The sequence below is a fragment of the Chinchilla lanigera genome, unplaced genomic scaffold (assembly GCF_000276665.1).
Source record: "Chinchilla lanigera isolate Chin_1 unplaced genomic scaffold, ChiLan1.0 scaffold00111, whole genome shotgun sequence".
In the NCBI taxonomy this organism is placed as follows: Eukaryota; Metazoa; Chordata; class Mammalia; order Rodentia; family Chinchillidae; genus Chinchilla; species Chinchilla lanigera.
Window position 1 is genome coordinate 2857584 of NW_004955512.1, and position 18241 is coordinate 2875824.

The 18241-nt window shown below is 42.3% G+C and overlaps 1 protein-coding gene across 2 annotated transcripts in view; it reads right to left on the bottom strand.

The window, feature by feature from the left end:
• Positions 1-194, bottom strand: part of Gcnt1 (glucosaminyl (N-acetyl) transferase 1, core 2) — a 30457-nt gene extending 30263 nt beyond the window's left edge. For both annotated transcript variants that reach the window (XM_005408307.2, XM_005408306.2), the window contains exon 1: positions 70-194. The gene's annotated coding sequence lies outside the window, so the exon portion shown is untranslated. The remainder of the gene's footprint in view (positions 1-69) is intronic.
• Positions 195-18241: the final 18047 nt, after the last annotated feature.

The window sequence follows — 18241 nt, forward strand, 5'->3', positions numbered from 1 at the left end:
CCACCCGCCCAGAGCCGCTAGCGCTCCATCCTTTCCCGCCTCCCGCCGCGGGACGGCCGCGCCGCCTACCTGAGCGGGTGCAGCCCGGCCCCGCGGCGGCTCTGGCCCGGCTAGCAGGGCTCCACGCTCCTTCTCCGCGCTCGAGGCGCCAGGCAGCGCCTCCACCTCCGCTCCTGCCCCGCCCGGCCCGGCCCCGCCCACCTGGCCCCGCCCTGGTCCCCTCTCGGCCCCGGCCCCGCCCACCTGGCCCACCTAAGCGGGCTCTGAGCAAGGGGCGTGGCCTGGGCTGAGGTCCTAGCGCCCTGGGCTCCGCGGTCAGAGCCCCCAGCCCGGGCTTCCGCTTTCTTCTTCAGTGTGCCCTGGGTTTTAGGTCTGCGAACTTCGTCGGGACTAGGTGCGTGAGAGGGGTTTTCTAAAAATGTTGTGCTTCCTTCCTCGCAGGCAAAAAGCGAGAAAAGTGCTGCTGGTCTGATTTTTAAAATGGAAATAATTTTTATAACAAGGCAGAAATGCTACCCCCCACCCCGCTCCGAGTATTGGGGTTGGAACCTAACGCTCTTTACCACGAGCTGTGTCGTCAGCCTTTTTGTCTTACTTTCCTTTTTTTTTAAGGCAAGGTCTCACTAAATTTGTCGCCCAGCTGGCCTGGAACTTGCATTTGACTTGACGGCTTTGGTCTCCTGAGTTATGGGGATTACAAGAGCCACCACTGCGCCCGGCTCCCAACGCTGGCTATGCATCATGTAAACTTTAGAAGTGACCACGTCGGCTACGTTGTGTCCCAAAGGACCTTTTTTACTAACCTTAGCATTTACAAACTCCTAGGTGGCTGCTTACAGTGTAGTGGGGGGGGGCACAGCTGAGCATGTGTCGAGGCCAAGGGCTTAATATCCAGCCCAGGAAAGAAAAGAAAAGAAAACAACAACAAAAAACCCGCATTACATTCACATTTATATTTCACACATAAAAATTAAGATCAAATGACGGAACAATCCACAGTTTCGTGAAAAGTGTATAACACCTCTCTGCCATCCTTAGAGCCCTTGGCTCCGCATCAATTGCAAAAGTTGAGAAGGCTTTCCTTGTAGAAAGAGGAATATTGTGTCTGCGTCATCCACTGGATTTCTAGCTCCTAGAAAGCAGAATAGGGTCTTAGTCATCTTCATGTCATTTATCAATTCGTCTTCGTGTCAATACACAATTCTTCATGTATTGGAGAAGCCAAAGAAGCTACCTGTATAGACGTGTGCCTACGCCTGGTGTCCCGTTAGGTAAGGCTGAGAGCTTGTGAATTGGGTTTCACTGTAACGGGGGATGCTCTGCTTGGTATCCACCATCCCAACAACAGGGGGTCGTCCCCAGGGACAACGCTGATGAGGGCAGGGCTGGGCTGGAGGGAAACACTGAGTTTCTGGGGCTCCCGCCCTTGAACTTTAGACCTGAAGAAATTAGATGCTCGGGTGAGTGCCTGCTAAGACTTCACAGGAGGACGCCTAGGCAGAGGCCAACAGTGCCCCCTAACGGACGCGTAAACTAGCTGTATCACGATGAGCTTGTAACGTTAACCCCAGGGTCCTTCCTGTTAAACCCCGCCCTTTTCTATGGTTTGCAATTCTGCACTGATTGCTTCGGACTCCCTGTTCCCATTCTGCCCGCTGCACTTTCACCGCATGCCCGAACTTCCCTGCGTGAAGCAATGGCACCCAGGCCACCAACAGGGACGATGGCAGAGGCTTAATGTTAGAGACAATATTAGAACATCTTGCCTTAATTCTATTGAAGAATTTTCTCATGTGTGCAAGTTCTAGAAGAAAGGGGAATAGGTGGGCACTTTTAAATCTATGGTTTATAGTTTCATCATGGAAACAAAAGCATGAACTGAAAATATCTTCTGCAAAATATGCTGAATTTGCATTTTGGTCCAAAGTGAAAATAACTGCCATAATCATCTTGCCGTAATCTACATGAATATATTCACCAAAGGACAACATAACATTTTTACATTCCCTAAGTAAAACTAGGTAAAGGCAAGTATGCTGTGAAATCCTCACAATGCCTTATGAAATTAAGTTGATAAATCTTAGCGATAGCCTGTTGTTTTTCACTAGTATAAACAGTGTTTCCTCCGTTTTCACTTGGGTAGTTTTTCATTCTTGGGCTTACATCAAACATATTCTGAGTATGTTTCAAATCAACTTATAAAATGCTTGTAAGGACATGCTTTTTATTGCTGCTTTTGCTGTTGTTGGGGGGGGGGCGGGCAATGCCAGGCCTCACACGTGCTAGGCAAGCGCTGTACACTCTGCTACATTCCCAGCCTCTAACGGCACACTTTTTACTTTCAGAAAAGGTAGTTAAAATTTATTCTGGTGTAATAGCTAGAACTTTAAATATATGTGGAGAAAGCAGCCGTAGTTCTGGTGCTTAACACAATTTGTACCATATTATACTTTTTGAACACAAATGGACCTAAGTCAAATGTATATTATTTAGGTAGGAAATATAATTGCAAATCCAAGCAATAGAGTTATAGATTCACTTTTACAATGCATCCTGTCCGTTGGATATCACCTGCATGCCATAAAAGTAATCCTTTTTTAAAGTATGGCAATAATATATAACCATAATTTTATACAAATGGCTTAGAAAATCTTTCTGGATGGTTTAGGGTTCTGTAAGTCAGGGCCCAGTGAGGAAACAGTCATCGCAGTAATTATGTTTGCAGAGAATTTTAAGAAATTGCTAAAACAGGTAATGGAAGATTGGAAAGGCAACTAGAGAAACAGCTGCCGTTCAGATGGGAGAAGGAAGTTCTGGGGAGCACCAGAGCTGGGAGACAGCCTTCTGGGGAGACACAGACCCTGAGGACAGGGTGTCCCTGCGTGGTGCCATTGTTTCTAAAAGTAAATATTGAGGGTGGATTAAACTCTAGAAACTAGAACCAACTGCCACCCCCAGAAGAGATTGCTGGGTAATGCTGCAGGGAGGCCAAGGAAGTGTGGAGGAGCGATCCCCGCCCCTGCCCCCATCCTTCTGCTCTCCTCCAGTGCCTCTCTGTTGCCAAAATCTTACAGGAACCATGGTTTGCTGAGTGCTAGCCCCAGGTCAAAGAGCAGAGAATGGAAAGACAAGCTTTGAGACCAGTTGTAATAATCAGCACAGAAAGCAAGCTCTGTGATTACGAACACCAACTTTCCTGATATTAACAATATAGGGCGTGCCTGATAAGTGTGTTGTTATCGTAATGACACATTTACATTGTGATTAACGTTGTGTAATCAGAGTAGAACTGTAGGTATAAGTACACTCAAATAAGGGGCAATGTTGAACTTGAACCCACCTTTGTCATCCTAGAAGTGAAGATTAAAAAGGTCCCTTGCCCATTTCATTCTTTGGGAAAACACTAACTACGTAGAACCGCATTTCCTGACATTACTTAGATAAGACCCACAGATAACTAACTAACTTCCTTTTACAGGTGACAAGGCCATAAACACCCTCCTGCTTTTCATTCTCTGCTCCGAAGTGATACCCTAACCCCTCGGTCCCCACTGACCCATCTGGCCAAAGTGCTTTCCAGCCTTTGGTCAGCTTTCTCTCCCTCTCCAAAGCTTTTGGCTTTTAATCCACTGGCAACTTAAAAGAGTATTGAGATGCCACTCCCTTCCCAAGATGTCCTTTCCAGCTGGCCACAAGGAAAACTCCTCCTTATCATTTGCCCAGTCATACCACCTGTGCATCCCACTCCCTGTTACTCATTCTTTATAACATTATTTACCTCCCTCTTCTCCTCCCCAAAGAGTCATACAGTTGAAGCCTTCTCCCTATTAGAATACACTCTCTTCCCCTTATTGCAGGAATCCTGTTGAGTAAAGTCTCTCCTTGCCTGAGTGTGGGTCTGGTTTTGATTTGACAGTTTTTGTGCTCTATGATGTAGCTCAAGATGGGACCCTCCCACCAGCACTACCAAAGCTGCCCATACGTAGCCCCTAGCCTCACTCAGGAGAAAGCACTGTAGTCAGCAACTGGAGCATCCTTCTTGGGGCTCAGTTCTTGGACCAGCACTCTGGATGTCTTGTTTGTTAAAGCATAATAAGGAGTGAACTTGCTTCTTTGGCGAAGAGATTCTTTCTTTGGCCTCCAGTGAGTTTGCTGTTGTTATTGTTATGCTTTGATTTTTTGTTTTTTACTTAGTTCCCCAGGGATTTTGCAAAAGAATTAATTAAATGGTACTTTTTCACAGTTCCTTTTTTTTTTCCCTGGGGTAACTCTTTCAGGCACCTTCCTTCCCCTTGTCCTAACTCAGCTGAAATGTGGTAGAAAGTAGCCCACTGCAGTGGCATATGCCTATAACCTCAACTACTCAGGAGGTAGAGGTGAGAGGTCTGCAAGCTGGAGAACAGCCTGGGTAATAAGGAGACCCTGTCTCAAAAAAAAAAAAAAAATTACAAATATACACAAAGAAATGGCAGAAATTTAAGAATGGCCATTTCAAAGACTTCCTCTTGGAGGTTGGGATCTCCCCACACTGGCTCATAATGATCTCTCCCTCCTTTCTTTTCCTTTCTCCTTCTCTTTACCACCTTCTACCTTCTCTTCATCTGCCTTGAATTCTCCCATCTGTCCTGCTTCACCCCATGTCCTCCATGACTTTATCTACCCTGCCAGACCTTTGCTGTCCCCCTGCAGCCACTAAACTTGAGGTCACTCAAGAGGTCGCCCCCCACTCATCCCATTCCAAGTTCCAATCACCTACTCTGCACCCCACTGGTGAAAGAGTACAGATGGCCAAATCCATGATACCTAATACTAGATGGATAAGTATTGGAGCCACTGGAGCCCTTTGAGGATCAAAGCTATTGAGGCAGTACATGAATTTTCAGGCCTTAAAACAATACATTCTTAATAGGTTAATATTATCCCTTAGTTATTGTGGACTGATCAGGCCCACAGTCTCCCAAACAAGGGGACAGCAAAGGGATAAATAAATGAGACAAGTGATAATGATTGTAGGGCTCCAGGAGGTTTGAAACTCTCTAACAGAATTCAAGATTTTTCTGGGACTAAAACAAAGAACTTCTCTAGGCAGCCTGTATTTATTCAGTTTTCAAATAAAGGAGGGGGATACTGAAGAAAATTCAAGAATCCAAGTATAGCAGGACCTTGGGAGATATTTCCCAAGTAGTAAATTATGTCAATCAAGAGAACTGCTTTATCTTTAGGTTGACATTTATTGTAGGAGTGTGGAGCCTGCAGCTGCAGTCTCCTTTTAGTTGGGGTTGAGGCCAGGCATCCTCAGCTGTGGCCTTAGACAGACTCACAAGTAAACATGGAAAGCCAGTTGGTTAATTTAAAATCCCATTCAGAACCACTTGGTAGTGATCTCCATCACATTCTCCCCCACCACTGGCCTTTGAGGGGCTCAGGGACCCCAACAACTACCTAATACTGAAAAAAGTATTTGGAGGCAGGCTGTATATTTTATTCACTGTGGGGCTCTGGAGACACAGAGGTCACTCGATCCTCCCTCCGTCCCTTGCCAAAATTCAGTCCACAGTCTCAATAAGACTATGCATCAGAGGAAAGGAAATCTTAGGGCCTGCTCCATGAAGATTTGCAGAGATACCTAACCTTCACCTTGAGCAACTTACTACTGCTAGGAACACAATCTTAGTGAAAATATAAAAGTGGGAAAAGAATGAGAGCTGACTCTTTTATGTGAAGCTCTTTTCACTGAATAGACATTTTAAAAATTGGAGTTATGTGTTCTATTTGTATCTGCCTTTATGTTTATGTATATGTTTATATATCTGCATGTATATATGTACTATTTTTCTACCTCTAGAATGTTGCCAAATTAGATAACAAAATCTTGTAATACTGATTGTCTTAGGGAAAAATAAATGCTTATGTAAATTAAATTTTTCTAAAACTAGAGATTAAGAAAGTGTCCTGGTTACTTTTCTCTTGTTGCTGAGACAAAATACTCAACACCCAAAATTAAGAAAGAAACAGTTTATTTAGCTTACAGTTTGTGGAGGTTTCAGTCCAATCTTGGCTGACTCCAAGGCAGAGTGGCACATGGCAGAGGGCAACAGTGCCCTGGGGGGGGGGGCAGCAAAAGCAATCAGCAAAAAGCAAAAGGGAGGAGGGGTGGCAAGTAGCCTCTTTCCGTCTCTTACATTGTATGTAAACTATATGCCCCAGAACGAGTGTAGGACTCACACCCATAATCCGAGCATTGGACTATGGATCAATCAAATATCTAGAAGCCCACCCCATGACTGCATGAGGATTTAGGGAGACATGGAGACACAAACCATAACAGGAAGTCAAACTTCTAACATTTTAAAAGGTACTCTTATAGAACTATTCAAATTTTTAAAAAATTAAAACACATACTTCAACTAAATATTTGATAAGTCAGACTAGCTTAATATTGTGAACCTAATAATAATCATTAGTGTTAAGTATTGCAGAAGTATTTATTTTAGTTTGTGTATGTTCTTACTAAACTTTACTGATGAATAAGCTAACATAATGTCTTTGATTAGTGGATGGACAGTCATTAAATAGAGCACTTCTAGGTACGATGAAATAATGGAGCATAACTTTACGTGTATATAAATTTAAATTGTTAGCGCCTTATTTTTATGGCACAGGGTGGTAAAATATGTGCTTATTTGTTAATGATGTGTTCATTTTTGACTACAAAATCATCATGGCTGTAGAATTATCATGAGATATATATTCTTAGTGTAGGTTAGTCCCTTTAAATATGCTAATGTATGACAGATAGTTAATAGTTATCTGTATTTATAGTTTTCTCTACGGGTGCATAGTTTGCTGGGGATACAATGACAAAGTACCATAGATCCAGTGGCTTAAAAAACAGAAATTTATTTTCTTACAATTTTGGAGGCCAGAAGTACAAAGTCAAAGTTTCAGCACAGGTGTTTCTTATGAGGGCTGTCTTCTGAGATGTGAAAATTTTTCCTTACATCTCTTATATTCACCAGGAAAAGAAAATTAAAAGTAGTCGTCTAAATGGATAAACAAATTGTAGCATATCTATACAGTGGAATAATTTTTACAGGGGGGAAAAACTGGATTAACAATCAACGTGGATGAAATCCCTCTGATCTCATGTTGGAATAAAGGTGCTCAATACAAAGGATACATACTACTTGATTCATATATTTGAAGTCTGGAGCAGGCAAATCTACAGCAAGAGAAAGGACAGCAGCTATTGCTTGGAGTTAAGTGTGAGTGGGGTGGGGGGACTCACCTTTTGGAACAATAGGCCTGTTCCTTATCTTGATTGTGGTAGTGATTCCATGGGTTTGTACATTTGTCAGAACCCACTGAGCTGAACAGGTGTCATTTTATTGTATTTGAACTCCCTCCCCGACCCCCTTTCAAGGTGAGGGACCTTTAAGCTTTGCTGGGACCTCTGTGGTTCCCATCTGGAAGCATGTGGGAGAGCTCTGGTGAATGCCCTCCTTCGCGGGTGAGAGTTCATAGGGGAAGACACTGGAATGATCACAAGGATGGGGCCCTGTCCCACAGAGGAAGGGGATGGGTAAGGGGGCTGGAGGAAAAATGCCTGAGCACTGGATACCAGAGAGCAGGGAGGATGCATCCGCCTATGGAAAGGTACAGGGGAGCCTAGGGGCTTTTAAGCTGAGCACAAGAGTGGCTATGCTGAATGAGCAAGAATTCCAGATATAAACATTGCTTAATAAACTTCCTCAATATTGCAAATGGTGCATGAAGTGTGGCAGAGGTCCCCTCTGGTCATAACATGCAACACCAAATGTTTAAACACAAAGTAGTCATGAAATGTAGATGTTAGAGAAAGATATTGGATATAGATAGATAGATAGATAGATACGTACATACATAATATATATGGAACTGTCATACTGAGCTACATCTTTAGCCCTTTTTGTTATTTTGAGACAGGATCTCGCTAAGTCATTGTTGTCCAGATTGGGCTTAAACTTTCTGTCCTTCTGCCTCAGCCTTCCAGAGTGTTGGGAATTAGATACTGAAAAAGGAATTTAGCAATACCTGCCTAGTATAATGTTCTCGCTTTTTGACAGTTGACAAATTTTTTGTTTGTTTGTTTGTTTTGGGACAGGGTCTCACTATGCAGCTCAGGCTGGCCTTGAGCTCACTTTGTAGCCCAAGCTGGTCTCGAACTCTCAATGGTCCTCCTGCCTCAGCCTCGAGAGTGCTGGGGTTACAGGCAGGCACCACCATAGCCGGCTCAGTTGACAAATTTTGGAAGTCACTCTATATCAGTTTATACGGACCCTCCCTGTTTTAGTCAATGTCTGCATAGCAGACAGGATGTATCATGATATTAAATAGATCTCTAATTCAGGTTTTTCTAGTTTTTTTCCATTATAATACCGCCACAAATAGCTTCACATATATGTGAAACCCATGTGTAGAATAAAGTACCAGAAGTGATACCATGCAGTCAACTTTGAGTGCGTTTCCCAACTTGATCAGGTTTGTCCTGTGAGTGGTTTCCTTCAAGGTTATAAATGATTGGCCAGGGAGACTGTCCCATTCAGGCGAAGGAAACAAGTACCTTAACTTGGGTAAGACCTATGAGAATTAAAACCCCAAAAACCTGCTGTGGAGCTAGAGGTTCCACAGCCCTCTCTTCCAGGAGGGGCAAACTCCCCTGGCGCTAATGGGTCAGACTCTTCAAAGCACCCTCTTCCCTTATGCTGTGTGCATGCTCTGGACACCCAGACTCATTCCTGGATCATCATTGCAATGCTGAGTCACAGGTCAATTTCGTGGGGTAAACTTCCTAGGTAAACAGAACCTTCAACTTCCTGGCGTTAAGCTTCATGATAACTATTCATGTCTCCCACACAGAAATTGTACCAACTTATACTCTCACCAACAACATACAGATTTTCTGTTTCCCCACATACTCACCCACAGACTAAAGCATCAGTTTTTGTGGGGAGGGAATTGAACCCAGGACCTTCATGCTGAACTATATCCCCAGCCCTTTTAAACTTTTAAAATTATTATTATTATTATTATTTTTTTTTGTCTTTTTGAAACAGGGTCTCGCTATGCAGTTCAGGTTGGCTTTGAGCTCACTTTGTAGCCCAGGCTGGTCTTGAACTCACATCGATCCTCCTGCCTCAGCTTCCCGAGAGCTGGTATTACAGGGATGTGCCACCACATCCAATAACTTGTTTTGTTGTTGTTTTAGGATGTTTTTCAGTGCTGAGGATTGAATTCATGGGCTCACAAATGCTAGACAATGCTCTATCACTGAGCTGTGGCTCCAGCTCTCTCTGCCGATTGTATTAGGTTTAAATATGAAATACTGGGTTTAAAATTTACATTTCTATCATGTGTAAGGTACCACATTTTTCAGACAACGATACTAGAATATGTATGTGTTTGTGTTCTGAGCAAGATCGACACTTTGGTGGACATTTTTTTTTTTTTGACACTTCGATGGACACTTAATCCTCTTCTCTCTAGGTCTCCAGTTCTTGTTTTGTTTATACCAGTCTTTTACTCTTTATTGTAGCTTATATCTGTTGCCCCATTTACTCAGGAAACTGAGGTGAGAGGATCTCTTGGTCCCAGGAGTTTGAGGCCAGCCTAGGAAACACAGGGAGACCTCATCTCAACCAAAAAACAAAGAAACCCTTTCTTGAGCCTCTACCATCTTAGCAACTTCTCTCTTCCTCTGTTTTTTGAACAGCAGCACTTTTCTTTTCTGGAGAGAGCCATGCAGTAAAGTATTTTAAGCACCATGGGTCACAACTACTTTGTCCCTCTGGGATGACAGCAGCCATAGACAACTCAGAGTGATGGGTGTGGCCATAGTTTGCAAAATATATTGACTTACACACTTTCAGAGCTCTGACCTTGCAGTCATCCTGGCTGTGATCCATGAGAAAGGAGCCGCAGTTGTCACCATTTCTTTTACTTAGCAGGTATGTGGCTGGGGTCTCTGAAATAGCACAGAGGAGCCAAGAGGGCATAAACCTCCTGTGAGTACAGCAAAGAAAATGTCTGCAAGAATCTGATTGGTTTTGCCAAAAGAATGGTCCACAAACGTTGTCTTCAAACTCTGCTGAACCCTCTGTAATGAGGTGCTCAGCCCGGGGCCTTTTTGGAATCTGCTTCTGTCATATTCAGTTGCACATCACAAAATCCAGTAGGCATTATCTGAACTTGCCCTACTTGGCATCACAGCACCATTTCAGACAAATACTCTTGACCTGGAACCTCTTCCTCTGCCTGGGCTCTGAACTCTGATAGCTTTTTTCCTGTCATTCCTTGTAAGCCTGATGATTTCCCCTCACTCCCAGGGCTCTCAACATCGCAGAGACTCAACCCTCAATGTTCAGATCACTGATTTGTACACTCCTTCCATGTGACTTCATCTGTTAGTCAGTTTTCTGTTACTGTGATAAAATATCTGACATAAATCAACTTAGAAGAGGAAACATTTATTTTGGCCCAAGGTTTCAGCCTGCGGTCAGTGAGCTCCATTTCTTCAGGTTAGGCAAGATGGAAACATGGCGGAAGGGTGTGGCAGAGGAAGACCGCTCACCTCATAGCAGCCAGGAAGCAGAGAGAGAGAGAAAGAGAAACAGAGAGAGAGAGAGAAGGAGAGAGCGAGCACCAGAGAGGAAGGAACAGCTTCCCAGTGTAGTCCCCAAGGCCACTGATTCATTCCCTTTAGCTGGACCCCAGCTCCTGTTTCCCTTACCTCCTTATAATGTTATCAAAGTCTAAACTCATCACTTTACTAATCCATTTGAGTAGGATAGAGCCCTCATGACCTAATCGCTTCCCCAAGAGCCTATTAGCTGGCACCCAAGCCTTTTAGCACATGAGTTTTAGGGAACATTTCAAATCCAAACCACGACCCCTCAGCCAACCTCGTGCTGTTAAATACTGTTAAATACATCTAGATTGAATTACGATGACTTCTTTGTTTCTGTCTCCAGTCCGGCCCCATTTTCTGAATTCCAGACTCCTGTGTCCAATATCTCTGGATGTTAACTAAGTAAGCATCTCCCTAGCCTTCCCTCCCCTGAGTCAGCCAGTTACAACTCCAGGTGCTCGGGGCAAAAATTTTCAGTCAGCCTTGTCCTGCCTCTCACACAGCATGTAGGCAATTCAACAGCAAATGTTTTGGGCTGTGTTTTCAGACCACATCCGGATTATGATCTCTTCCCGCTCAGGTGATTGCTGTCACCCAGGACCAAGCTGCCACCTTCTCCCCCATTCAGTCTCCTCCGTCCTCTCGTGCCCCCATACAGCCCACCATCTACACAGCAGCAAACAGTGATCATTTTAAAAGGTGAGCAGGGCACATCAGGACTGGTTTCCCAGTGAAGAGTGAATGCCAAAGGTATAGTGTTCTCTGCAAATCTAGCCCCCACCACCTCCTGCCTTGGTCTTCTCAACTCTCTTCCTCCTCCTCACCTCCCAACACACAGGCCTCCTAGCTCCTGCTGGAACGCAGGCCTCTCTCTTGCTGCTGGAGTTTCCCCAGGTCCAGACTGGGCCTGCATAACTGCCCTGACCACCCTATTTAAAATGGCACCCCTCCCCACTCCAACTCTTTTCTCCTTATCTACCATTTTATTCTACCACAGTAGTACTTACACTAGCTAAAAATATGTACTAATACTGTCTTTTAATTAATATTTCTTAGAGAGCTGCATCCTCCATAAATAGAAAGGTGTTTTATTTTGTTGTTTTTCAGTGCTGTGGGTCAAACCCAGCAACATGCCCGTGTTAGACAAACAATCCACCACTGATCTATGATGGCCCAGCCCTAGAACTAGGTTTTTAGAAATCTATTTTATTTTTGTTATATCCCCAAGTGCTTAGCTCAAGTAGAAGCTCAATGATACTTGATGAAAGAATAAGGAAATGAATGATGAATTAAATGAATGAATCAATGGATGAATGAATATAGTTATATGGCCTTTTGTGATTTAAGACGTGTTTCCACATCTCTTGTATGTCCTCCAACGATGGTACAAAGGCATTGCAGGTAGTCTACATTCTGGGTCCTGGGGCTCTTTTCTTCAGCTTCTGCCCCAGCGCTTGTCAGTCAAATCCTCCCATCAAATCATTCATCAAATCATTACCTTTCCTTCTGAGCCAGAGGGATCTTAAAAGTCACCCACTGTGGATTTCAGTGGAACAAGGTCATATGTTTTTCATATTGAGTCTCACCACATGTATGTTTCCCACAGCTCTAAGTCAGATGTTATTTTTAAAACCCAAGCAATATTATTAATTTTTTAAAAAGCACAATCACTTTTATTTCTCCATTTTCAGGCTTCTGAAATATAGAAACTGAACCCAGAAATGAATCCATAAGGTCCTGTAGCTCAGTGGTACAGGGTGAACTTAGCATATTGAATGAGGCACTAGGTTAGTCCCCAGCACCCAACAACATCAACTGATGATTCCATTCAGATTTAAATTCCCCACATTACTGAAACTCTTCTTTGCCCCAGGAAACCTCAAGGAATAACACTGTATTTACCACAGCACAGACATTAATGGGGGGCAGAGACTGGCCCCCTCTTCAACAGTTCATCTGTTAAATGAGTCACATTGTCTCTTTGTGTTTCCAATTTCCCATCTGTGAAAAAGTACTCTGGAAGCAGAACTCCGTAGTGATGTGAAGTATTTAGAACAAAACTGTTATAATGCGTAGCATAGAAAAGGATTTTTGTATGCTGCCTAGACTAGTGGCTTGCAAATTTTCTACACACTGAAATCACTTAGGGAGGTTTCTGGGAGTTTTTTGGTTTGTTTTTTTCAGTGCTAGAGATTGCACCCAGGATCCTGTGAATGATCTGCAAGTGCTACCACTGAGCTACATCTTTAGTCCAGTTTTTAAATTTTTCAGTTTCTGCTCTGGTTATCCTTGAACTTGGGATCCTCCTGCCTCAGCATGCCAGATTGCTGACATTACAGGTATGTGCCACCATGTCTAGCTCTTAGGGAGCTTTTAAAAATGATTGATGCTTAGATGCTACACCAGCATTTCTGATTTAGTTGATGTGGAATATGGCCTTGGATGGGGCATTTTAAAAAGCTTCCTAGATGATTCAGTGTCTGAGACTGGTAGCTATAGATGGAGCCCTAAATAACAGCACATCCACACAGCCTGCATTGGCCCCTCAGGGCTTTGCTCCCAGGAGCCACCAGGAGGGAGGGAGGCAGAGGAGTTGGCAAAGGACCCACACCAACTGTGGGAGACTCAGGCAGCATCGAGCTCCAAGCTAAGAGGGACCCTGGAATCTGAGCTGACAAAGTAGAAATATGATTATCACAGAGCTCTGTGTAAGCTGGGAAAATGCAGCTATCACCTTGACTGAGCAGAGCTCTGGAGAGCTTAGGGATAGGAGAAACAAAATCTTCAGTCTCAATACAATTCCTTCCTTCATCTCCTTTATGATAATATTAATTAGTCACTACAGACTTCTGTACTGAGTAGTGGGGATTAAACTTAAGTGCTACCAGAAGGTCAAAGAGCCGATGTGGAACCAGGAGCAGAAGGGAGAGGCCAAGATAAGAAGAGAAATAAGGGAGATAAGACATCTCAGTGGTCGCTTTTCATTTATTTTAGATGAAATGATGGTTCCATGATACATAACCTCTCTCTTCCAGCTCCCTTCTAAAATCCTGAGTAAACTGTAATTCCTCATAAATGCATTAATACTAGTGCCAGGAGGGTATTCTGCACACAGAATGCAAATACATAAAAATGATGAAAATATGAATCACAATATGAAGAACAAGTATACAGCCTTTACAAAAATCATGGTTTACTTCCATCTCCACTAAGAAAATGCAGACTAATATTAAAGCCTGGGAGGCTGGAAGGAATCAGGTATCAGCCTGTTTAGGCACACACCTGTATCAGTTCTGCCTTGGGCAGGAAAGTAAAAACAAGAGAGGAGAAGTTACAGAGCCTAGGGCTAGGGCCTGCATCAGTTACCAAGAGGGTGGATTAAAATGGGAACTGCTGACCGCACCCCTGGTTTCTGATTTAGTAGGTGAGGCTGGTTTCTAACAAGTTTCCAAGGGGTGATGACGTAGGCAGCCAGGGTATCACTTTTGAGAATCATTGACTCACTGTGCTCTCATGTTAATGATTTCACAGTCAATGTTTACCATGGGCTGTTCTCTGACATGTTAACAGCTTTTATGGGAAGAAAAGAGTGCTATGGTAAAATGAGTTAGGAAAATACTGAATGAAAAGATGTGTAAAAGGCTGGCATGGTGGTCTACTCGTATAATCCCAGCACTCAGGAGGCTGAAGAAGGGGCTCATGAGTTCAAGGTCAGCCTGGACTATATAGCAAGACCCTGTCTAAAAAACCTAATACAAAACCAGGAAAGGAGGTTACCCGGGGATTCTTTGGAAAAACAAAAATAGTTTACTATCCATATAGACACTGCTTCCTTTTTTAACCCAGGAAATTCTTACCCAGGAAGATGAAATGGCAAATAATCTTATTGCTCATTCCCGAAACTTCCTAGAAACCCATTAGTCCAAACAGGTGACTGTTCAGTTTACCCTTATTAAATGTCATTTTCGCAGGAATGTTAATAACATCAAAAAATGGTTTAGTCTTTAAGACCACTTGGAAACCATCGCTGTGCTAGGCCCACCAATCCTAAACTACCAAGTCACACATTTGCCTCATTCCAACCACTAGAGATCACATAGCCCAGAGTTACTTCCAGCAAATAGGTGGAGCTCCCTACTGACCACCCCGAGGCATGTGAATCCTCTGGCATTTCCAGCTGGGCTTGACTGCTGGCTAAACTTGAACCAGGTCCTGATCAGGACGCTAATCCATGGCTAGAGGTACTCGCTGTAGCTCAACTTGTCCCAGGAGTCACAGGTGTTGTAAACAATAGATCAGAGTTTTACATTATCATGCAGTTTACAAAATTATTTCACAGGCATGAGTTCAGTGGCACTTTATAACAACTGAGAGAGATACGAAGGAGGCAGAGCTGCTGGCAAAGTGGTACAACCCTGTGTTGTGTCAAATCTGTTGCTCAACTTCTTGTCCTGTACTGTGCATGAAAGGCAATACTTTTTTATTATTTTTTTATTTTAAAAATTAAAAAAACTGACAAAACGACAATGAAGACAAAATCAAAACATCACAAAAACAACAAAAATGATACACGATCTCAAGACAAAATGATAGAAATTTACAGTGGTTGCTATACTGTAAATTTCCATACTGTTATCTTCAATGAAGTTGCTCAGTCCATTAGACATAAGACTGTAAGATTGATCAAACAAACAAAAACAGTAACAAGTAAAAAAAAATAAAAATAATTAAAAAAACATAGGAAGTGATGCAGAGCTTCACCACACAAAATGGTAAGAGTTCAACAATGGTTCTTATACTGCATATTGTTTTCAGATTAGTCAGTCTAATTACCAAATTCAAGCGTGTAAAATTGGTCAAGAAAAAAGAAAATTTTAAGCATTGACTGCTCCTCTCAATAAACTACATACATTAGCAATACATGGAAGGTAATACTAAACTGGATATTAGACTTTTTAAAATCCAGTTGTCCAAAATTTTAAATTAATTTTATTGGCACATTTTATTTATTTATTTATTTTTTTGGTACATTTTAGATATACATAATGATAGCATTCATCAGAGGGAATTTGTACCTGTACATGATATATCTTGATTCTTCTTTTTCCTCTCTCCCTCCTCTCCCTTTAACCTCTTTTCCCCTCCTTATTTACAAAACATTTGTTTCATTTTTCCCTTCTATTCTTGTTTTTCCTTTTCTCTTCTTTCTTTTCCCTCTCTCTCCTTTCTAGTCCCCCTTCCCATTTGAACATTTTCTTCCTATTTCACAATATCTATTACACATTTTGGTCCTTATTTACACTTTCAGTTTTTTCACACCCAAGAAATCATGTGATATTTGAACATGTGTGTCCAATTTACTTAAGAGTATGGTCTTCAGGGGCATCCATTTACCTAGAAATATCTCATGTTTATACTTCTTCATGGCTGAATAGTATTCTGTTGTATTAAAAAAACAAACAAACCCATGTCTTTATCCATTCATTGGTTGAAGGGCGTTTGGGCTATTTCCAAGATTTAGCTATTACAAATTGTGCCACTATAAATGTGGGTGTGCATATGTTGCTATGGTATGATTCTTTAGGGAAGATTAATGATTAATTCTTTAGGGAGGATACCAAGAAGCGGACTAGCTGGGTCAAATGAAACCAGAAGAAACCTATGTAAAAGTTTTTTAATAAGATGAGATCCCAGTTGTTGATATTTCCTGTGCAATTAGGGTTTTGTTCGTAAAGTCTGCTTACAACTATGTCTTCAAGAGTTCAACCTATTCTATCTTCCAACAGAGTTAGTGTTTCTGTTTTAATACTTAGGAATTGATTTTAGTTTAGTACACTGTGAGAAATATGGCGCTAGTTTTAGTCTTTGGCATGTGGAAAGCCAGTTTCTCCAGCACCATTTACTAAAGAGGCTATTTTTCTTCCAGTGAAGGTATTATTTGGCCCCGTTGTCAAAAATAAAATGGCTGAGTATGTCTGGAGTTGTTTCTGAACCTTTGAGTCTGTTCTATTGATCCTCACGTCTGTTTTTTTTTCCCCCAACACCATGCTGTTTTTATCACTGTAGCTCTGTAGTGTAATTTCAAGTCAGGGATTGTGATGCCCCCTACCTTGCTATCAGGTTAATAACCTTTAGTTATTCCAGGCTTACCAGGCCTGCAATCTCCCAAGTGAGTAGACAGTGAAGGCTTAAATAAATAAGACAACTGAAATGATTTTAGGGCCCTAGGAGGGTCTAACTCTATTACAGCATTTGATATTCTCTGGGTTAAGACAAAGACTTCTCTGGGCAGCCTGTATTTACTAGATTTTCAAACAAAGTGGGAGGATACCCAAGAAAATGCAGGAATCTAGCAGGACCTGGGAGAATTTTCACAAGTAGTAAACTATGCCAATCAGGAGAACTACCTTATCTTTAGGTTGGTATTTATTGTAGGAGTGTGGAACCTGCAGCTACAGTGTCCTTGTAGTTAAATGGGGGTTGGAGTCAGATGTCTTTAGCTGTGGTCTTGTCTTGTCTTTTGAGGCATCACAGCTTTACAGGCCAATACAGGCCGCAGCGGTGACCAGTGACTCATAGAGGTTTACTTACTATGAGTCCACTGCCCATCTTTAGACAAGGTACCTAAGCTTCAGACAACTCACAAGTAAACATGGAAAGCCAATTGATTAATATTAAATCCTGCTCAAAGCCACTTTGTAGTGGTCTCCAACACCTTGCCTTTGTTGCCCAAAATTGCTTTTGCTAGTTTAGCTCTCTTCTGGTTCCAAATAAATTTTAGAATTATGTTCTCTAATTCTGCATGGTATGTATTGGTATTTTAATTAGGGTTACTAAATCTGTATAACAATTTTTGGAATATGGCCATTTTCACTATATTGGTTCTTCCTACCCAAGAACAAAGGATATCTTTCCATTTTCTGAGATCCTCTTTGATCTTCTTTTTCAGAGTACTGTAGTTTTCAATGTAAACTCCTTTCACTTTTAGATCAGTTCCTAAGTATTTCATTTTTTTGGATGCTATTGTGAAATGTTATCAGGTTAAATAACGCTTAGTTATTGTAGGCTGATCAGGCCCGCAAGCAAGTGGACAGTGAAGGCTTAAATAAATGAGACAGTTGAAATAATTTCAGGGCTCCAGAAGTTCTCACTCTCTTACAACTCTCATATTCTCTTAAGTTTAGACAAAGACTCCTCTGGGCAGCCCATATCTATTTGATTTTCAAACAGAGGAGGATACTCAAGACAACACAGGAAGTTAGCAGGACCTTGGGAGAATTTTCACAAGTAGTAAATTATGTCAATCAGGAGAACTACCTTATCTTTAGGTTGGAATTTATTGTAGGAGTGTGGAGCCTGCAGCTGCAGTGTCCTTGTAGTTAATTGGGGTTGGAGTCAGATGTCTTTAGCTGTGGCTTTATCTTGACTTTTGAGGCATCACAGCTTCACAGGCCAATACAGGCCTCAGCAGTGACCAGTGACTCATAGCGGTTCATTTACTATGAGTCAACTGTCCATTTTTAGACAAGGTGCCTAAGCTTTGGACAACTCACAAGTAAACATGAAAAGACAATT